The 23027-nt window shown below is 43.2% G+C and overlaps 1 pseudogene; it reads left to right on the top strand.

Moving 5' to 3' along the window:
• Positions 1-646: 646 nt before the first annotated feature.
• Positions 647-3014, top strand: LOC108545039 (alpha-1,3-mannosyl-glycoprotein 4-beta-N-acetylglucosaminyltransferase-like protein MGAT4E; annotated as a pseudogene).
• The last annotated feature ends 20013 nt before the right edge of the window (positions 3015-23027 follow it).

The following is a 23027-nucleotide window of genomic DNA, read 5'->3' as shown; positions in this document are numbered from 1 at the left end:
CAGTGTATGATGATGAGTACCAGAGATTAAGGCTGCAGCAGCTTGTCAACCCTTCAGTACGAGGGAAAGTTTTTCAAATTTGTGAAATACTCTAGTCTCATCATAAGAGTTCTAAGGAGAGAACACGTGAAGAATCACGAGAATGTCAGGGAAAAAAAAAAATGAACCAGTCTTCAAATATGGGTGGGATTTGACTAGGGAAAAGGAGGAAGAAAGGGGACTCCAGGTGTGGAGAGGGCAGTGCACGCCCACCTCTAGAGGACCAGGCTGACTGGCAGGACCAGCAGGTGATGAGGACCTGGGTGCTGGCCACCTCCCGACCAGGACCTAGCATGGAGATGTTATTTTTCCTATTTCTCACATGAAGGATTGAAAACAGCTTCCCTAAGTGGACAACATCTGCAAGTGAGAAGACCAAACCCCACACAATTCCTGGCCAGGCTTCGAAATCCACATTTTCATAAAAACACCTCAGACCAGCTGGAGCTAGCCACAGGCACGGTGTGGGGAGTGGTTCGAAATGGTGTGTGGTCAGATGGCAAAAAGAAAGACTCTAGAATTGAGGCACTGGGGATATGTTTCTTTGAGGACAGGGCCAGGCACTGGGCACCAGCACATTCACAGAAACCTAGCCCGGCCTAAGCCGATGGTAGACGACACTGGCCAGCCTGACAACGGGTTGGGGTCAGGCAAGTGCTTACTCCGCACCAGCCTTGGCCCTTTTCCCGCAGGCACTCACACAAACCTGGGGCCCACTTCCCACTCAGGAGCCACGCCAGTGCTGGAAAGCCCTGCGTTTCTCATGATGAGGTGGGGAGAGCGGTTCCCTGAGCCCACACTCGCTTCCTTGGGCCAGGAGCTGGGGCTTTGCCCAACCTGTCCTTAAAGGGAGATCTGTTCTCAGGTTGTCTCCAGAGATCTGGGTGAACCTCAAGGACTGACATATTCTTATCCTCAGAAGAAAAGTGAGGACCTAGCTTGGCAAATAGGGCTGTCAAACAACAACTACGAAAGCCAAGAACATCTGTGAACCTGTTCAGGAGATGCGAGGAGATCCTCTTCTCCATCACGGAGCTACCAATTCCTGGCTCGGCCCTCCCCCGGAGGGAAAAGGCGTGGATACTGGAGTGGTCTGACCTGGAGGATCAGAGTATTTTAAGCAGGAAAAGGGAGAGGTTGGAAAAAGGAAGTGAGCTGGCATGTGGGCAGGAAAGGCTGTGCTCTGAGGCGGCCACCGCTGGTGGGGATTTTGTCCATGTTATAATCCTGAGTGTGTTTTCCTCCCATCCGGTACCCTTGAATAACAATTAGGACAAAGGGGCCTAGCCGACCCCTGGGGGGAAGAGCTGTTCCAATAGTGAAGCTCGTCATTGTCGGCCCAGGAGGGGAAAACAGAGGAAGAGCCAAGGAGCCATTGGGAAAAGGCATTGGTAGAGGGGCAGGCAGATGAGGGGGCCGTGTGGGACTTCAGATTCAGTGCCTAGACTGTTGACCCTTGGTTTACATTAGATTCCATACGGATCCTCTATCCAGGCTGTTTGAACTGTGGGGTAGCTGGGAAAAACCGTGAGGTCAAGCAGCTAGAACTTTGCACCCCGCAATTTTGCCTTGGCACCCAGCAGCCTTGCGCATGGAGAGAGCTTTGGCCCTTCACAAAGTTCCCCAAGGCCTTCAAAAATATGACCACATACTTTGACAAATAAAATCACAGTACAATTCTGGATTCAGATATTACCTCCATTCTGGGACTACAGTCTTTCCTCAGGAAAAGGAATGTGAATTGTCCTGGGTTGACATAAGGAAGACCCTGGGAGGAGAGTCCTTAGGAATTCTTTCCACCGCCTGGAAGTGCTATGTGGCCTCTTGTCTCCCCCAGGACTGCTCACCGTGGGATTGCCTCATGCGGCCATGCCTGTGGGAGCAGCTTACCGTTTGGGACCTGCAGTCCATGTTCCCAAGCTTTCTCAGAGTGGCTGGGAGGTATTCGGTGCTGTTCCCTGTCAGTTGACCCCTGGAATGATCGTCCAAAGAGCTGCCAATATTTCAGCTCTCTTCACAGAACAGATTGGATTGGGGCAGGGAAGCTGCCTGGTCTCCATGGTGGCTCCCCTCTCCCAGGAGTCTGAGGACGTTTAATCACTCGTTCACCCTGTGAAGGCCCTCTATTCCAGCAGAAAGTAGGGCATGGCCCTTCATTTGAACCTTGCTAGGGAAACCTTATGTTACTTTTTTTGTGGAGATCATATTCCTGCACTCCCCGAATTAGCTACTTGCCATCTCCTCCGGCATTTATCCAGCCTGGAAAGAACTTACCTTGGGTTGATCTGGAGTTCTCCACGTGAAACAAACATCTCTGGGAAAGCTTTCCGCACCAGTGACCTCTCCCGCCTGACCGCTTTCTTGTTCCTCTTCCATAAGGACACTCCTACTCACTTGCTTCTCTCTGAATTTTGTCTTCTCTTGGCCCAGAATGTTCCTATTCATTTCAGTCCCTCTGTCTTCAACCACACAGGCGATTATTCTATGTTTCATGAATATGCTTTCCTGTGGAGAAGGACAGGGTCTTTGGTGAACCAGATAACCCTGTTGCTACTGTCCTCACTGACATGGTGTCAATGTTGGCTGTGATTCCACAGTACACTTATACACTGAACAAGGAGGGCTACTCTACCTTAGATCCTTTGAAAGGAAACTACGTGACGGTGATTCTGGACAGGCCATAAAAAGTCACCCGGATAGTGGTACTGACAGGCTCTGACAAAGACGGGAGGTACCGACTGCAGCAGGGGCAAGTGGAACTGGGCTATGACCCCCAGGAGGATCCCAAATCCTGTGCTTGCTATGCCCTGCTAGGGCCACTGGCGGGAGGAAATTTGGACCAGATAGTATTTTTTGAAGAAGAGTCTGTGGAAGAGTTGAGTTGTATCCGGCTGCTGGTGTTGGCATCTCAAGAGTCTTGGCTCCTGATCAAGCAGATCAAAGTCTGGACTGAGCCTGATGAAGAGGAGAGATAGAAGGCACAATGGGGATTCTGGAAGAATTGGGTTTGAGAATGGAATCTATGTGGTTGGGAAGAAATAAATCCAGGCACTGATCCAAGTCTACTCATTCTTAGTAGGGTGGTCATATAATTTATTATTCAAACTAGGACACTTTTTTTTTTTTTTTGAGACAGAGTTTTACTCTTGTTGCCCAGGCTGGAATGCAATGACACAATCTCGGCTCACTGCAACCTCTACCTTCTGGGTTCAAGCGATTCTCCTGCCTCAGCCTCTTGAGTAGCTGGGATTACAGGCATGCGCCACCACACCTGGCTAATTTTTTTTTTTTTTTTGTATTTTTAGTAGAGACAGAGTTTCTCCATGTTGGTCAGGCTGGTCTCAAACTCCCAACCTCAGATCATCCACCCGCCTCGGCCTCCCAAAGGGCTGGGATTACAGGTGTGAGCCACTGCGCCCAGCCCAAACTAGGACACTTTTGATAGTGAAAGGAAGCACTCTTAAAAACTGCACTAGAACAACAGATGTAAACCAGGACTGTCCCAGGCAAGATGAGATGTAATGTCCCCCAATGATGACCTTTAAGAGAGATGACACAGTCTAATGAGGGGTGAAGCCAAGACAATATCCTTCTGGCTTCCAAACGCCAGGGGTAGGGAAGGTGTCACCATGGACTACCTTGTTCTTGTCTACATACAGGTATAACGCTCTCGGATCTCTCTTTGAGGGAATTATTGCTCTATCTATCTGGAGCTGGCAATAGTCTTAATAGTATATTCATGAGGGTGGAACTGACTTTATTTCACATCTGTAGACCCAAACCTCCAATGTACCAAAGTTGAGACCTTTCCAGAGCAAAGTTTACTGAGCTGGGTTTCAGGAATGGATGCTTCAGGTATCTGATAATTTCCTAGAACTATGTGCAAAATTTGTTGTTGGCTCATAAGTGCATTTTTTCTAAGGAGAAGATACTTTACTTTCATTCAAGCATTGATATGTTCCATATCTTCTCCTAAAAAGTTAAGAATAGGGCCGGGTGCAGTGGCTCACGCCTGTAATCCCAGCACTGGAGGCCGAGACGGGCGGATCACAAGGTCAGGAGATTGAGATTGAGATCATCCTGGCTAACACGGTGAAACACTGTCTCTATTAAAAATACAAAAACATTAGCCAGGCATGGTGGCGGGTGCCTGTACTCCCAGCTACTCGGGAGGCTGAAGCAGGAGAATGAGAACAACCTCGGGAGGCAGAGCTTGCAAGTGAGCCAAGATCACGCCACTAAGCACTCCAACCTGCTGGGTGACAGATGCGACACTACCATTCAAAAAAAAAAAAAAAGTTAACAAACAACAAGCACATGAACTTATCATATGGGGGACACAATCAATGTTTGGCCGACATAGCACACACATGAAACACACACATTGGGAGGAACGAGACGGGCTGATCACGAGGTCAAGGAATCAGGAACATACCTGGCTAACACAGGAAACCCAGTCCTCATACTAAACAAAAACTAGCCGGGCGAGGTGGCGGCACAACAGTCCCCAGAGACTACTCGGAGACATGAACAGGAAAAGAAACACACAGAGAAACATGCAGTGAGGCCGAGATCTGGCCATGCACTCCAAGCCTGGCGACAGACGAGACTCCGCCTCCAAAAAAAAAAAAAAAAGAAACAAATATGTCACTTACAGTAGAATCTTTCTATTTCCATTGGAAAATAAGAAGTTAGGCTCACACATTATTTCATGTATCTAATCAGCAAATATCTGGATGCATACTTAGTGTTGGATGTTTTTAAAGATGGTATGAATAATGAGATGAACCAAATATTGATGACACCAGTAAGGGACTTAACAGCAAAAAGCAGTAATCACACCTGGAATCCCAGCACTTTGAGAGGCGAAGGGGGCGGATCACCTGAGGTCAGGAGTTCAAGACCAACCTGGACAACATAGTGAAACACCATCTCTACTAAAAATACAAAAATTAGCTGGCCACAGTGGCATGGGCCTGTAATCCCAACTGCCCGGGAAGCTGAGGAAAGAGAATCACTGGAACCCCAGAGGCAGAGGCTGCAGTGAGCTGAGATCGTGCCACTGCACTTCAGCCTGGACCACAGAGCAAGACTCCGTATCAAAAAAAAAAGAAAACAAAACAAAAGAAAGAAATTAGTAAACATTGGCTGGGCATGGTGGCTCATGCTTGTAATCCCAGCACTTCGGGAGGCCAAGGTGGGTGGATCACTTAAGGTCAGGAGTTCGAGACCAGCCTGGCCAACATGGTGAAAACCCATCTCTACTAAAAACACAAAAATCAGCCAGGGGCCGTGGCACGCATCTGTAGTCCCAGCTACTCAGGAGGCTGAGGCAGGAGAATTGCTCGAACCTGGGAGACGGAGGTTACAGTGAGCCAAGATGGTGTCACTGCACTCCAACCCAGGCAACAGAGTGAGACTCCCTCTCAAAAAAAAAAGAAATAAATTAGTAAATGTACAGGTAGCTAAAGTTGTTTCAATTTCCATTGAAACAGTAATTTCTCATTTGTGTATAGATTTCTAAATATATAACCATATACAGAAGTGTTCATTTTAAAATATATTTTATATGTGTATACATATTTATATATTGAAAGAGAGGGATGTTAATCAGGGTTAAAGTGTTCTAACTTTCTAGTTCAATGAAAGAGTAATCATATTAACTTTAAACATTAAGTAAAATAATTGTGTTAAATTTTAGGATAATTCCAAATGCTAGAAATAGCGTTTAACGCCCAAACTAGAGAGAAAAGAAATGCAATGGGAAAGAAAAGAAAACCTCAACCAATCCCCACTAAAGGCAATAAAGAGGGAATAAAATAAAATAAAAGGTATGCGATGTGATATACATCACATTTGAGATTTTAAAATCCATAAATATAAACATAACTTACTAAAACAGAAATTAACTACATGCATTAGCCAAAAACAGATTGTCTCACTCAATTAGAAAACAAATACAGCTTTTCCTATCAAAAAGAGGCTCACCTGAATCTAACAACTTAAAAAAAGTTGGAGGTGACAGCATGGAAAATTATACAGGTATATCTTGCTTTACTGCATTTCACTTTAAAATGTTCTTTGCAGATATCGTGTGCTTTACAAATTGAAGGTTTGTGGCAACCCTACATTGAGCAAGACTCTCAGCACCATTTCCTCAACAACATATGCTCACTTCATGTCTCTGTGTCACATTTTGATAATTCTCAAAATATTTCAAACTTTTTCATCATTATTATTATATCTGTCATGGTGATCTGTGGTCAGTGATCTTTGATGTTACTCATGTTATTTTGGGGTGCCATGAACTAACCCTTATAAGACAGCAAAGTTGATCAATAAATGTGTGTGTTCTGACTGCTCCAACAACCAGCCAGACACTCCCCATTCCTCTCCTTCTCCTTGGGCCTCTCTACTCCCTGAGACACAATATTGAAATTACACCGACTGGCTGGGTACGGTGACTCACACCTGAAATCCTAGCACTTTGGGAGGCTGAGGCAGGCAGGTCACCTGAGGTCAGGGGTTCGAGATCAGCCTGGCCAACATAGTGAAATCCCATCTCTACTAAAATATAAAATTAGCCAGTGGTGGTGCATGCCTGTAATCCCAGCTACTCAGAAGCCTGAGGCAGGAGAAGCACTTGAACCTGGGAGGCAGAGGTTGCAATGAGCCAAGATCGCACCACTGCAGTCCAGCCTGGGCAACAGAGTAAGACTCCATCTCAAAAAAAAAGAAAAAAAAAAGGCCGGGTGCAGTGGCTCATGCCTNCACCGACTGGCTGGGTACGGTGACTCACACCTGAAATCCTAGCACTTTGGGAGGCTGAGGCAGGCAGGTCACCTGAGGTCAGGGGTTCGAGATCAGCCTGGCCAACATAGTGAAATCCCATCTCTACTAAAAATATAAAAATTAGCCAGTGGTGGTGCATGCCTGTAATCCCAGCTACTCAGAAGCCTGAGGCAGGAGAAGCACTTGAACCTGGGAGGCAGAGGTTGCAATGAGCCAAGATCGCACCACTGCAGTCCAGCCTGGGCAACAGAGTAAGACTCCATCTCAAAAAAAAAGAAAAAAAAAAGGCCGGGTGCAGTGGCTCATGCCTGTAATCCCAGCACTTTGGGAGGCCAAGATGGGCAGATCACCTGAGGTCGGGAGTTCAAGACCAGCCTGACCAACATGGAGAAACCCCATCTCTACTAAAAATACAAAATTAGCCAGGCGTGGTGGCGGGCACCTGTAATCCCAGCTACTCGGGAGGCTGAGGCAGGAGAATCACTTGAACCCAGGAGGCGGAGGTTGTGGTGAGCCAAGATCATACCATTGCACTCCAGCCTGGGCAACAAGAGCAAAACTCAGTTTCAAATTAAAAAAAAGAAAGAAAGAAAGAAGGAAAGAAGGAAGGAAGGAAGAGAGAGAGAGAGAAAGAAAGATAAAGAAAGGGAAAGAAGAGAAAGAAAGGGAAAGAAGAGAAAGAAAGGGAAAGAAGAGAAAGAAAGGGAAAGAAGAGAAAGAAAGAAAGAAGGAAAGAAAGAAAAAGAAAGAAAAAGAAAGGAAGGAAGGAAGGAAAGAAGGAAGGAAAGAAGAGAGAGAGAAGGAAAGAAAGAAAGAAAGAAAGAAAGAAAGAAAGAAAGAAAGAAAGAAAGAAAGAAAGAAAAAGAGAGAGAGAAAGAAAAGAAATTACACCAGTTAATAAACCTACACCAGCCTCTAGGTGTTAAAGTAAAAAGAATCACATGTCTCTCTCTTTAAATCAAAAGGCAGAAATGATGAAACTTAGAGAGGAAGGCATGTTGAAAACCAAGACAGGCTGAAAGCTAGGCCTCTTGTGTCAAACAGTTAGCTGAGCTGTGAATACAGATAAAAAGTTCCTGAAGGAAATTTAAAGTGCTCCTCCAGTGAACATATGAATGATAAGAAAGTGAAACAGTCTTATTGCTGATAGGGAGAAAGTTTGAGTAGTCTGGATAGATCAAACCAGCCAAAGCATTCCCTTAAGCCAAAGCCTAATCCAGAGCAAGGCCCTAACTCTCTTCAATTCTATGGAGGCTAAGCGAGGTAAGGAAGCTGCAGAATAAAAGTTTGAAGCTAGCAGAGATTGGTTCATAAGTTTAAGGAAAGAAGCCCTCTCCATAATGTAAAAGTGCAAGGTGAAGCAGCAAGAGCTGAAGTGTAGCAAGATATCCAGAATATCTAACTAAGATCATTGATGAAGGTGGCTACACTAAACGACAGATTTTCAACATGAATGAAACAGCCTTCTGATGGAAGAAGATGCCATCTAGGACTTTCATAGCTAGAGAGGAGAAGTCAATGCCTGGCTTCAAAGCATCAAAAGACAGGCTCACTCTCTTCTTTGGGACTAATGCAGCTGGTGGTTTTTAAGTTGAAGCCAATGCTCATTTACCATTCCAAAAATCCTAGGGCCCTAAAGAAATATGCTAAATCTTCTCTACCTGTGCTCTAGAAATGGAATAACAAAGCCCTGAATGACAGCACATCTGTTGAATAGCAGTGTTGCTGAAATATTCAAGTCCACTGGTTGAGAACTGGTTGCTCAAAAAAAAAAAAAAAGGATTCCTTTTAAAACATTATTGTTCATGGCAATGCACCCTGGGATCCACCCAAGGAACTCTATGGGAGATGTAACAAGAAGATTTCATATTGTTTTTATGCCTGCCAAACACCATCCATTCCTCCATCTAATGGATAAGCAAGAAGTAATTTTGACTTTCAAGTCTTATTATTTAAGAATACATTTAAATAAGGCTATAGTTTTTTTTTTGGTTTTGGTTTGTTTTGGTTTTTGAGATGGAGTTCTCACTCCATCAACCCAGGCTGGGAGTGCATGGCAACAATTCGGCTCACTGCCACCTTTACCTTCAGGTTCAAGCGATCTCCTGCCTTCTGCCATCCTGAGTTAGCAAAAGTTGAGGCATCCGCCACCACCGCCATTGGCTATTGTTTTTATTTTCAGAGAAGACAGGGGTTTCACTATGTTTGCCCCAGGCAGGTCTGGACAATTCCTGATCAAGTGGATCCCTGCCTGACTTCCCAGCCCTCTAAAAGTGGTTGGGATTACCAGGTATGAGCTCACTGCACCTGGCCCTAAGTGAAGGTGATAGTGCCAAGATTCCTCTGATTGGATCTGGGAAAATAAGTTGAAAAATCTCAAAAGCATTTACCATTTCAGATGCCATTAAGAAACATTTTCTTATTTCATGGGGAGGTCCCAAAAATCACCAATGAACAACGAGTTGGAAAGGAAGTTGATTCTAACCTTTCATGAATGGACTTTTGAAGGCTTCCAAGACTTCATGGAGGAAGTACCTGCCAGGGGTTGGTACTTCTGGTTCAAGAGAACCTAGAATTAAGAAGTAAAGCCTGAAGATAAGACTGAAATTGCTGGCATCCTCATGGATAAAACTTTGAACAGGTAAGGGACGTTTACTTTATGGATGAATTATCGGGAACAGCCCCCAATATTTCAACATAGTCTTTCTATTTCCCGTAAGTGGTCGGCTGGCTGAGAAATAAAGAGAAAAAGTACAAAAGAGGAGGAATTTTACACCTGCGCCTCCAGGGGTAAATATCCGGTAGGACCGTGATGCCCCACCTGAAGGCTTAAAGCCAGCAAGTTTTATAAGGATTTCAAAAAGGGGAGGGTTGCAGAACAGTGAATAGGTCCCCCACAAGATCACATGCTTCAAAGGGCAAAAAGGAGAACAAAGATTACAGCTTCTGAGGACAGGACAAGGGCAAATTCAGAACCTACTGATGAGGGGTTATGTTCCAGCTGTGCCACATATTGTCTTGATAAACATCTTTAAAACAAAAAGAAAACAGGGTTGAGAGCAAGGAACAGGTCTGGACCTCAAATTTATAAGGGTGGGGTTTTCCCCCCATCCTAATAAGCCTGAGGGTTACTGCAGGAGCACCAGGGCGTATCCTCAGTCCTTTCCTTCACCCCATAGAGACAGACAACTCCAGAGCAGCCGTTTATAGAACCTGCCCTCCAGGAATGCATTTCTTCCCCAGGGTATTAATTATTAATATTTCTTGCCTAGGAAAAAATTTAGTGGATTCTTCCCTACTTCCCACGTCTGTTTATAGGCTCTCCCAAGAAGAAAAATATGGCTCCTTATTTTGCCCTGACCCCGCAGGCCAAGTCGACTTATGGTTGGTCTTCCCTTTGTTCCCTGAAAATCATTGTTTATTTTTTCCTTCTTTTCAGGTGCACTGATTTCATATTGGTTCCAAACACACATGTTTTACAATCAGTTTTGTACAGCTAACACATAGTGGGTCCTGAGGTGATGTAACATTCTCAAGCTCTACAAAGATAACAGGTTAAGAGATTAAAGACAGGCATAGAAATTATAAGAGCGATTATTTTGGGGGAACGGATAAATGTCCACACTAAAAGAAATCCCAAAACTTACCTTTCAAGAGATTGAAGTATAGACAGGTATAAGAAATTAAAAATAATTGATTTGGGGAACTGATAAATGTCCCCATAATAAAATGAAATCTTCACAATTATTTATGTTCCTCTGCCATGGCTCCAGCCACTCCCTCCATTCGGGGTCCCTGACTTCCCACAACAGATGATCAAAGAAGCGGGGTTCTTGAAATGGAATCCACTGCTAGTGAAGATGTTATGAACATGGAAATGACAACAAAGGATTTAGAACATTATGTAAACTTAATTGATGAAGCAGCAGCAGGATGTGAGAGGACTGACTCCAATTTTGAAAGAAGTTCTACTGTGGGTAAAATGCTATCCAACAGTGTCACCCACCACAGAGAAATCTTTTGGGAAAGGAAAAGTCAATCAATGTGGCAAACTTGATTGCTATGAAGGAAGGAAGCCAATAAATAAATCGCTGGTAATTTATTTATAGGAGAATTGTACAGCAATATTCTTCATTAGAGGAAGGGAGATGAGATCCAGTGCTTGAGCAGAGGGAGTGATTTTAAATTAACTAATGCTAACAGGTGGAGAAGGCAGAGTATATGGGTGCTAAAGCTGTTGGCTGGGTAGATATGGTGGAGGGAGTCTATAGAAGTTCTCTTCTGATTGCTTTAATTTCGCAGTGAAAAAAAGGTAAAGTTATCAATTGAGAGTGACGATGGAGAAAAGGTATTGGAGACTTAGAGGATAGAGAAGGTGGGAAATTGTCTATGAGAATATGAGACAGAATGGATTAGGGAGGCATTATAGACAACATTAAGGGCCTACTCAAGGCTCTTGATTATGAATTCAACATGACGTCAATCAGCACGGTTGTGTGTTTCCCCCAGCCATGGTGAGCTAAATAGGTGAAGGCTCAGAATAGAGAAGATTGACCATTGGATTTAAACTCTGTTGTGGATTTTCCAATCTTATACAATTAATTGAGAAGCAAAGAAGTTAGAAATATATGCAAGGCAATGACTATAGGGATGCACCACTGAGTTAAACCTGTGTAAGCATGGAAGAAAAGGTATCAGGGAGGTGAGGTGTGGTAGGAGATGGAAGCAGTTCAATGTGTGGGTCAGTACTCAGTGTCAGTGTTATCTTATCAAGACATGAGGAGCCCTGATGACCTCTCATGCTTATCAGAAACCTTGTCCTAGTACCTGAGGAAATCTCCCCACTGAAAACAATCCAGCCACTGCAGATATTACTAAAGGCAAAACAAAACCAACAAAAATCTAACAAAGCATCCCCAACTTCCATAGGAACCTTGTTCAATGTCACTGGCATTTTCCAGAGTGACCATGTGGTTTGTAAATATCATTGGCCTTAAGAATGAGGATTTGAAGGCAGGGTGCGTGAATAAAAAAACATAGCTCTGCCTCTTGAGCAAGTTATTTTGACCCCTCTGGGCATTTTTTTCTCATCTCTAATACAGGAATAAAAATATCTCCTACTCATGAGGTTGTGAAAATTAAATGATTTAAGTAATGAAACACACTTAAAACAGTAGCAGGCATGTACTAAGGGCCTGTTTATATTCGCTAATACCATCAGTATCATCATCTTTTAAAGGGTTAACTCCTAATTCTTCGCAAGAATGCCATCTAGCCACTGCGTACATCTGCCAGCTCATTGCTACTGGCCATCCTACACTCTACTCACTTCCTGGAATACCATTTCCCTTTATTCTTTGACAAATTTCAAGGCTCAAAGAGGCATGGAGAACTTGGACTTGATTCAGACCGTGTCCTTAGCAAAGACTGATCAAGGCACAGCACCACTCATAATGAGGGGTAGTGGGCAGGAAAACAAAGATTAAAGAAACAATTAGAAAAAAGAAAGAAAGAAACAATCATTCTCAGTTATTTCCAGGGCTCTTTCTGTGCCCATGGAAGGCATTAATTCCCTCCAGATATTGGCTTCTCATCCCAACCGCTACCATGGCAGGAAAGACATGCAAGAAGTATAGCAGATGCTGAAAAACAGATGCTGAAACTTGGGCTGTTTTAAACAACAAAGAGTGGCAAAGAACAGAGCAAAAGCAAAAATAAAATGAGACCACCAAGAAGTGTTTGATTTTGCTTCCCTAGTTCCACTCTACCCACGCCCTGCATATACCTTCTTCCTAGCCTCCCTGCATTCCATTGTTCCAGGGTCCTCTTTTTAACTGTAGTTCTCAATCAGGAGCAATTTTCCTCCCAGGGGACATTCAGCAATGTCTGGAGGTATTTTTGGTTGTCACAGCTAGAGGATACTGTCGACATCTAGTGCAATAGCTGGGGATGCCGCTGTGAAAGGAGAATAAATCTCAGGACCCCAAAATCACTAAGCCAAAAGGAAAAGTCAAGCTGGGAACTGTGTCAATCAGCCAAAACTGCCTCCCTCCCTTTTTTTTTTTTTTTTAAGACAGAGTTTTCCCTCTTGTTGTCCAGGCTGGAGTGCAGTGGCACGATCTCGGCTCACTGTAACATCTGCCCTCTAGGTTTAAGCAATTCTTCTGCTTCTGCCTCCCAGGTAGTTGGGATTACAGGTCCTCACCACCAAGCCCAGCTAATTTTTCTATTTTCAGTAGAGACGGCGTTTCACCATGTTGGCCAGGCTGGTCTCGAACTCCTGACCTCAGGCAATCCACCCGCCTCAGCCTCCCTAAGTGCTGGGATTATAGGCATGAGCCACCGCACCCAGCCCTGCCTCCCATTTTATTCCTAAATAAGATAGCTACAAAGATTTTTGTTTTTTAAAGCTATATACCTTCCTCACAATTTGCCTGCAAGGAAATTCCTTGTGGGCCTCAGGATCTTTACCCTAAAACAGTTCTGTTGAATTTCACCTTGGCAATGTAAATTGATAGCTTCTCTTCAAAGATGCGGGACAAAGAACTCAAAGTCATCCTGCTCACCTGAGACAAATGCATATCTTATGTATCCCTCTGACTTCTTGTTTATGTAAAAATGCAGATTCACTGAGCCAAACTAAGGCATAAGTGATCATTCCTCTACCCCCACCTCACATGTAAATTGCATATTCAGTGAAAGGCTGATGGAAGACTCAAAATAATGCAACCATTTGTCTCTTATCCACCTATGACTTGGAAGCCCCTGCTTCAAGTTGTCCTGCCTTTCTGGACCAAAGCAAAGTACATCTTACATGTGTTGATTGATGTCTTATGTCTCCCTAAAACGTATAAACCCAAGCTGTGCTCTGACCACCTTGGAACACGTAGTCAGGACTTCCTGAGGCTGTGTCACAGGTGCATCCCTAACCTTGGCAAAATAAACTTTCTGAGTTGGTTGAGACCTGTCTTGGATACTTCTAGTTCATACTGCTAAGCAAACTATGATGGGCAGAACAGCCCTTGACAACAAAGAATTGACCAGTCTAAAATGTGAATAGCCCCAAGGTTGAGAAACCCTGCTCTTTGATAAATCAGCAATAGCTTCCGTGACAGGGTGAGACCACATTTAAACAGTTGTCCTAAAAGCAGAGAGTGTCAAAATGATGCAAGGAGAGAATAGATTCTTCAAACAGCAGATGGATCAAAAGAAATTCTTTCCACCACAAAAGGTAAAACCACTAGTTCAACGAATAAGTCATGGTGGTATATAAAACATGTCTGGAAAAATATTTATAAGGGAAAATTCATGAATGTAAAGTCTTTACATTTAGATTTGTGTTTGGTCAATATAAGCACTTGGGATTTATAGTGTAAAAATAATCTGAATCCTTGAAAGGATTATACCTATATTTTATAAATCTATGAACTTCTCTCTCTGACTCCCTCCAACCAAGACTTTACCTCTACCACTCAACCAAACTTGTTATTGTCACGATTTCTAATGACTTCCTGGTTGCACAATTTGAGATTTGTCACCATATAAAGCCATGAGATTGGCCAGGACCAAGCCCTGAATCCTTTCAACATCAAGAGATAGAGCAGATGAAGGGTGACCAAGAAAAGAGAGTGGGAAAGGGTAGATACAGAGGTAGGAGGAAAACCAATTGAGTGTGCTGTAAAGACAGTGCTTCAAAAGTAGGTGATAATCAGCTGGATCAAAGGCTGCTGATCGGTCAGGTTCAATAAGGCATGATCACAGATCATTGGAGATTTAAAAAAAATTATCAACAAAAGGATTATAATGAAAAACAGCACCAGCTGGGCATGGTGGCTCACGCCTGTAATCCCAACAATTTGGGAGGCCAAGGCAGGCGGATCACCTGAGGTCAGGAGCTAGAGACCAGCCTGACTAGCATGGAGAAACTCCATCTCTACTAAAAATACAAAATTAGCTGGGTGTGGTGGTACATGCCTGTAATCCCAGCCACTCAGGAGGCTGAGGTAGGAGAATTGCTTGAACCCTGGAGGCAGAGGTTGCAGTGAGCCGACATCACACCACTGCACTCCAGCCCGGGCAAAAAGAGCGAAACTCCGTAGAAAGACAGAAAGGAAAGAAAGAAAGAAAGAAAGAAAAAAGGAAGGAAGGAAGGAAAGAAGGAAGGGAGGAAGGGAGGAAGGGAGGAAGGGAGGAAGGGAGGGAAGGGAGAAGGGGGGGGAGAGGGGAAGGAGGGGAAGAAGGGGAGAGGGGAGGAAGGAAGGAAAGGAGGAAGGGGAGAGAAAGAGAAAACAGCCCCACCTCCCTTTTCCCTAGTTCTGTTCCCTAAACATAACTATAAGGCTTTCTACTATTTCCTCTAGTGTTGCATCCATCTTTCTAAATAATATACTTACACTGCCATTTTTAAATGTTTGTTTTATAGACAATTCCTTGTCATGTTAGGACATGTCCTTTTATCCAACTCAACAAGTATGCATTTATCTTTCTCCCTTTCTTTCTTTCTTTCTTTCTTTCTTTCTTTCTTTCTTTCTTTCTTTCTTATTTCTTTTTCTTTTTCTTTTTTGAGACAGAGTCTCACTTTGTCACCCAGGCTGGAGGGCAGTGGCACAATCTCAGCTCACTGCGACCTCCGCCTCCTGGGTTCAAGCGATTCTCGTGCCTCAGCCTCCCGAGTAGCTGGGATTACAGGCGCCCACCACTACGCCTGGCTAATTTTTGTATTTTTAGTAGAGACGAGGTTTTACCATGTTGGCCAGGCTGGTCTCAAACTCCTGGCCTCAGGTGATCCACCCGCCTTGGCCTCCCAAAGCGTTGGGATTACAGGTATAAGCCACCTCACCCAGCCCCATTCTTTCAATATAGTTAAATTAATGCTTACATTATGATGGTTTTGTAAAATACTCACTGCTGAACAAGTAGTTGTGAGACAATTCTCCAAAACATTTGTACATCTCAGACTATCTTTTCCAGGATGTTTGGGCAGCAAACAGCCTTAGAAGCTAGAGGTAGTGTCTTCCTTTGGCAGAGGGCAGATTTGTTTATTAAGAGAGTGACTCCCTCTGGGAGAGATTTAGAAGCATGGTTCTCCAGCCATATTAAGGGATAGTAAGATCTCCCCACTTCTCCCTCCCCAGATATTTCTTTGCTAACCAGAAAAATAAAGATAATGTCTCCCTGTGGGGCAAAGATTGGGCAGGCTTGCTAGCAGTCCCCTTATAAGACTGGGGGTTTCCTAAGCTTAGCATTTCTCAGCTGTGAGACAGATCCCCTGTGTGCTCAGCATCCACCCAGGCCCACTCAACATTGCTACAGTTCACCAAGTTCCCTCTTGGAACTTTCGGGGAAAGGGGAACTGTTAAGCCCATGCTGCCTGCTGTGTCATGGGTACTCAAGGGCCCACTGTTTCCTGACCGACTGGATTTATGGAGATGTGGCAAGTCGGCGTAGAAGCTTCACTGTGCTTGGGAATTGTTTGACCTCTTGATTAAACAGTAGCGCTCTGTGATTATAGTTTGTGTGTAATTTTTTTCCTAGAACAAATAATTGCCTTTTTTATTATTTGCATTATCCTAGCCACTTGAGGTTCATCGGTAAACAGACCAAGTTTGCAATCCTCATGGAGCTTACATACTAAAGCGGGAGAGAGACAATGAAGATAAACAAGTGTGAAGCAGAAGAATTGCAGGGTTTCCAGTGAAGGGTTTGGCATGATCTGGCTGAAGTTATAAAAGTAATACTCTGCCTATTATGTAGAGACTAGATTATAGAAGAACAAGGATGGAAACAGGGCCAATGAGGACGCTTCTGCAGGAATCCAGGCAAGAAAAGATGGTGGTTTAGACCAGAGTGGTGGCAATGGAAGCGGTGAAAACAGCCAAATGTTGAATATATTTTGAAGATGAAACCAAAAGGATTTTCTGAAAATTGGTTGTAAGCATTGAGAAAAGGAGTAAGGATAACTGCAAAGTTTTTGTCCAAACTACCGGAAGGATGGAGTTGCCATCCACTGAAATGGGAAGACTTCTTTATATGTCATTTAAAGATATTTGATAATTTTCTCATGAGAGTCCTGTACCTCCTTTGTTATTTTTATTTCCTAGGTACTTTGTATTTTCTGTTGATATCAGCATATTAAACTATTAGTGTATATTTAATAATTATGGTGAAATGAACTTCATTCTATTTTAGCTTCATCTTATATCCAGCAATTTTCTTCAAAGTTTCTTATTGTTTATAACTAAATGTTGTGCCCAAAACTTAAGTATAAATCTAACAAAACATATACATAATGTGTATGTTGGAAAGTATTAAATACTAATGAAAGAAATTTTAAAAGACCTAAAGAAATGGAGACATTATATTCATGGATTTGAAAACTTAACATAATAAAGATCTCATTCTCTTCCATATTGATGTATAGATTTAACACAATTCCTATTGAAATCCCAGCAGAATTCTTTTGGAGGTATAGACAAGCTAATCTCAATTTACATGGAAAGGCAAAGAACCAGAATAGTTAAAATAATGTCGGAAAAGAAGAATAAAGTTGGAGGAATCACACTATCTGATTTCAGGACTTACTATAAAGCTGCAGGAATCAAGACAGTGTGATATTCATGAGGGGACAGACACATAGTTCAATATAACAGAATACAGAAATCATAAATAGACCCACAAAAACATACCAACTGATTTTTGAGGAGGGTGCAAAAGCAGCTCAATGGAGAAAGGATAGTCTTTTCTACAAAAGAAGCTGGAACAAAACAACATCTGTATACAAAAATAAACAAACCATAACCTAAACCTTATACTTCATGCAAAATAAAATTCAAAATAGATTATGGATAGAAATGTAAACCACAAAGCTATAAAACTTTTAGAAGAAAACATAGGATAAAATCTTTGTAACTTGGGGTTAGGCAAAGTGTTCTCAGATATGACACCCAAAAGCATGCTGCATTTAAAGAATTGATAAATTGGATCAGCCTGGCCAACATAGTGAAACCCTGTCTCCATTAAAAATACAAAAATCAGCTGGGCATGGTGGAGCGCGCCTGTAGTCCCAGCTACTCAGGAGGCTGAGGAAAGAGAATCACTTGAACCCAGGAGTTGGAGGTTGCAGTGAGCTGAGATTGTGCCACTGCACTCCAGCTTGGGCAACAGAGTGAGACTTCATCTTAAAAAAAAAAAAAAAAAAAAAAAAAAAAATTGATAAATTGAAATTCAAAAAAATTTAAAACCTTCTCAGTACAAAAGACACTTTAAGACAATGGAAAGACAAGCCACAGGCTGAAATAAAGTATTTGCAATATCCAGCAAGGAGTTTTGTACTCAGAATATATAAAGAACTCTCAGCCAGGCGCAGTGGTTCATCCCTGTAATCCTGGCACTTTGGGAGGCCGAAATGGGCGGATCACTTCAGGTCAAGAGTTCGAGACCAGCCTGGCCAGAATGGTGAAACCCCAACTCTACTAAAAATTCAAAAATTAGCTGGGCAAGGTGGCAGGTGCCTGTAATTCCAGCTTCTTGGGGGGCTGAGGCCGGAGAATCACTTGAATCCTGGAGGCAGAGGTTGCAGTGAGCCAAGACCGTGCCATTGCATTCCAGCCTGGACAAGAGCGAAACTCTGTCTCAAGAAAAAAAAAAAAAAAGAACTCTCACAACTCAAGTGGAAGAAAATCCAATTAAAAATGGACAAAATACTTGAATAGACACTTCACCAAAGATAATATATAGATGGCAAATAAGAACATGTTTATTATCATCAACCATTAGATAAATGCAAATTAAAATCATAATGAGGACCGCATGGTGGCTCACATCTGTAATCCCAAAACTCTAGGAGGCCAAGGCGGGAGGATCACTTGAGCCCAGGAGTTCAAAACCAGCCTGGGCAATAAAGTGAAAGCTTATATCTACAAAAAAATGTTTTAAAAATTAGCCAGGAGTGGTGGCACATGCCTACGGTCTCAGCTACTCAGGAAGGCTCAGGTAGGAGAATCGCTGGAGCCGGGGAGGTTGAGGCTGCAGTGAGCTGTGATCATACCACTGCACTTCAGCCTGGGTGACAGAGGAGACTCTATCTCAAAAAAGCAAAAAAAGTAAAATCACAATGAGATACCTCTTCATGCCTGTTAGAATGGCCAAAATCAAAAGTGCTGACAATACCAAGTGCTAATGAAAACGCCAAAGCAATTGGAATTCTCATCCGTTGCTAGTGGGAATGCAAAATGGTAAAATCACCTTGAAAACAGTTTGGCAGCTTTTATAAAGTTAAATAGACACCTTCCATGTGATCCAGAAATCACACTTGTGGATATTTCAGAGAAATCAAAACTAGGTTCACATGGAAATCTGCACATGAATGTTTAAAGCAGTTTCAATCATCCACCAAAAATTGGAAACAACTCAGACGCCCTTCAGCTGATGAATGGATAAACAAACTATGATACATCCATACAACGGAATACTACTAGCAATAAAAAGCATGAACCATAAATATGCATGATAACTTGGATGAATCTCAAACTATGCTGAGTGAAAGAAATCCACTCAAAAGCTTACATACTGTATAGACTTCATTTATGTGACATTCACGAAGAGGCAAAAGTGTATTGACAGGGAACACATCAGCGATAACCAGGAGTTAAAGGTAAGGGGAGGATGTGGCCATAAAGGGATAGCATATGGGAGTTTTGCAGGGTGATCAAACTAGTCTATATCCTGATTATAGTGGTGACACAAATCTATATATGTTCTAGAATTCATAGAACTGTACGCTCAAGAGTCTATTTTAATGTATGACAATTACAAATTTAAAATGAGACAGCTGGGGCCAGGCGCGGTGACTCACGCCTGTAATTCCAGCACTTCGGGAGGCCAGGGCAGGTGAATCACAAGGTCAGGAGTTCAAGACCAGCCTGGCCAAGATGGTGAAACTAAAAATACAAAAAGTAGCCGGGTGCTGTGGCGGGCACCGTGGCAGGCGCCTATAATCCCAGGTACTTGGGAGGCTGAGGCAGGAGACTTGCTTGAACCTGGGAGGCAGAGCTTGCAGTGAGCCAAGATCATGCCACTGCACTCCAGCGTGGGTGACAGAGTGAGACTCCATCTAAAAAAAAAAAAAAAAGAGACAACTGGAACTTTGAATACTGACTAGCTATCTGATGAAACTAAGTAATTGTTGTTAATTATTTTACATGTGATAATGGCATTATGGTTATTTTTATTTTTAAGTCCTTATCTTTTAAAGATACACACTAAAATATTTAAGGACAACGTTATATAAAGCATGGGATTTGCTTAAAAATAATACTGGAGGAAGGAACGGACTGGGGAAGAAATGAAAGAAACCTGACCATGATTTAGTAATTGTTGAAGAGGGTAATGGGTACATGGGGCTTTATTATATTGTTCTACTTTTGTATATGTTTGATAGTTTCCATACTAAAAAGTTCAGCCAGGCACGGTGGCTTACGCCTGTAATCCCAGCACTTTGGGAGGCCAAGGCAGGCGGATCACGAGGTCAGGAGTCTGAGACCAGCCTGGCCAACATAGTGAAATCCCATCTTTACTAAAAGTACAAAAATTAGCTGGGCATGGTGACGCGTGCCTGTAATTCCATCTACTCAAGAGGCTGAGGCAGGAGTCTCGCTTGAACCTGAGAGGCAGAGGTTGCAGTGACCTGAGATCACGCCACTGCACTCTAGCCTAGGTGACAGAGCGAGACTCCGACTCAAAAAAAAAAAAAAAAAGTTCAAAAAGTTGTGTGGGGTTGTTAGTTTTCAACATCAAGCTGCCTGGTATGTAGTCTGAGTTTGCCATTTAGTAGGTGATCTTGGGCAAATTACTTATTTGTCCTAAACTTCAGCTTCCCCCCACTCCATAAAATGAGACTACTAATGATAATATCTGTCTCACAGTTGTTGTCAGGATTAAATGGATGTTGTCAGAATATGTGAAAAGCAATTTACCCAGTTCTTGCTATATTGTGCATGTTCAATAAATGTTAATGTTTTTTGTCATTATTACATCTCCTAGTCTGATTCCTCCATGCCATCTCCTCTGTATGAGCAAGTCTTCTTCCAGGCTTCTTTCTGGATATTTTATCTAAAAAGGGCCACTGTGTTTTACATCCTAATTCAGAATTAGAAAACCCAGGTTTGAAATTCTACTTCCCCCTCACACTACATTTTATTATATTCTTTTTTTTTTTTTTTTGGAAACAGGGTCTTGCTCTACTGCCCAGGCTGGAGTGCAGTGGCACAATCATGGCTCACTGCAGCACTCACTGGAGTGCAGTGGCACAATTCCAGGCTCAAGTGATCCCCCCACCTCAGCCTCCTTAGTATCTAGGACTACAGGCCAGTGCCATCACACTCGGCTAATTTTTGTGTTTTTGTAAAGACAGGATTTTGCCATGTTGCCCAGGCTGGTCTCAAACTCCTGGGCTCAAGTGATCCATCTTCCCCAGCCTCCCAAAGTGATGGAATTACAGGCGTGAACCCAGTCTCTTCTATTCTTTATTGTATACCCAGTAAGAAATCCTAAACTTAAAAGACTGGGTTAAATAAAAATTCAGAAATGCCTATCTTTTCCTCCAAACAAGGAGTAATGAAAGATTACCGTGAGTCATGGTGGAGTGGAATTCTCCACAGAATCTGAGACAGGAAGACCTGCAGATCATCTGGTCCCATCTCTATCCTACTCAAGGCAGCAGCCCCTTCCCACCACTCCTGCAGCATTCATTTTCAGGAACAAAGGAGCTTTCCCACAATTACTGAGTCTGACACTTAGTTTCCAGGATAAGCCCATACCCAACCATTCTGTCCTGTGGTTCCCAGTGATACACTCATACTTGTTAGAATGTGTCACTTTGGGGTTCAGAAAATGCAATCACTGAGAGAAGCCCGAGTAGTAGTTATGCTCTCCTTTGGTTCCATACCTCCCCCTCTTGCCACATCTGTCCACTAGAGGGAGGAAGGCCTAGAACCTCTTTAGCCAGAGCAGGGCAGTAGCAAGGATCAGTAGTGTGGCTTCTTAACCAAACCAGCAGTGGGGGTGTCAGAAGCACCGAAACATAATCGCCTCATTCTCTCAGAACAGAAAAGAGGAAGGGTCTCTTCCTTCCCCTTTTCAACCCTCTCTGCATGGATTGGCACGTCACCATGCGCTATTGCACTCACTTCCCTCAAGTCAGTGTGCAGGCTGCTTCCAAAATTCAGAGGAACGTGTACTGGGGTCTTAGGAACATTTCAGCCAGTGCAGAGGAAAAGGAAAACTAAGTATCTCTTGGATCATTCACAGAGTTCACCAAATACAACTTAAAACTGGGGGCTCCAATGTCCCTGCTACCCTGATGGTATTAGTTTAAGATGTTGACACTGACATCTGCAGAGATCTCATCCATCACTGTACATCAAAGAGCAAATGTCATTCTAGTTGAGAAACTTGTGTATAAGAAAGAATGGTCATCTTAGGAAATCTGTAGCTCCAGCGGCTCCTGATGCCTTTTCCTGCCGCCTCCTGTCCCATGCTTGTGCCCCAGACAGAGCTCATTCCTAAAACCCTAGCTGACCCTCTGTGCTGTCTTTTAAGTTATAATAGTAACAGCCATCTGTTGAATATTTTGCTTTATGACAGGCACTACATTAAGCACGTTAGCATATGTCAATTGAAGCCTCACACCAAGGCTATGAACTAGATACTATCTGTCTGTAGATAATATATATCCATCTGTAGATGAAGAAACTAAGGTTGAGTAAGCTATCTAAGGTCACAGAGCCAATAAGTGCTAGAGGCAAGATTCTTATTCTGTACACTCTGCCTCAAAAGTCAATTTCTTTGACCCTAAGGGCACAAGAACCCAAATCAGGATGTGAAGCTTGGATTTTGAAGCCAAAGGAAGCTCCTGAATGATCCTGGTAGGCTGACAGCGTGGCGCTGTAAACAAAATCAGTCTTTTGTCAAAAGGTACCAGGAAATGAAGTTGCCATGCCACTGTTCACTCCTGTAANTTTTTTTTTTTTTTTGGAAACAGGGTCTTGCTCTACTGCCCAGGCTGGAGTGCAGTGGCACAATCATGGCTCACTGCAGCACTCACTGGAGTGCAGTGGCACAATCCCAGGCTCAAGTGATCCCCCCACCTCAGCCTCCTTAGTATCTAGGACTACAGGCCAGTGCCATCACACTCGGCT

The sequence above is a fragment of the Rhinopithecus bieti genome, unplaced genomic scaffold (assembly GCF_001698545.2).
Source record: "Rhinopithecus bieti isolate Rb0 unplaced genomic scaffold, ASM169854v2 scaffold_24392, whole genome shotgun sequence".
Lineage (NCBI taxonomy): Eukaryota > Metazoa > Chordata > Mammalia > Primates > Cercopithecidae > Rhinopithecus > Rhinopithecus bieti.
This window is presented reverse-complemented; position numbering and strand designations above follow the sequence as displayed.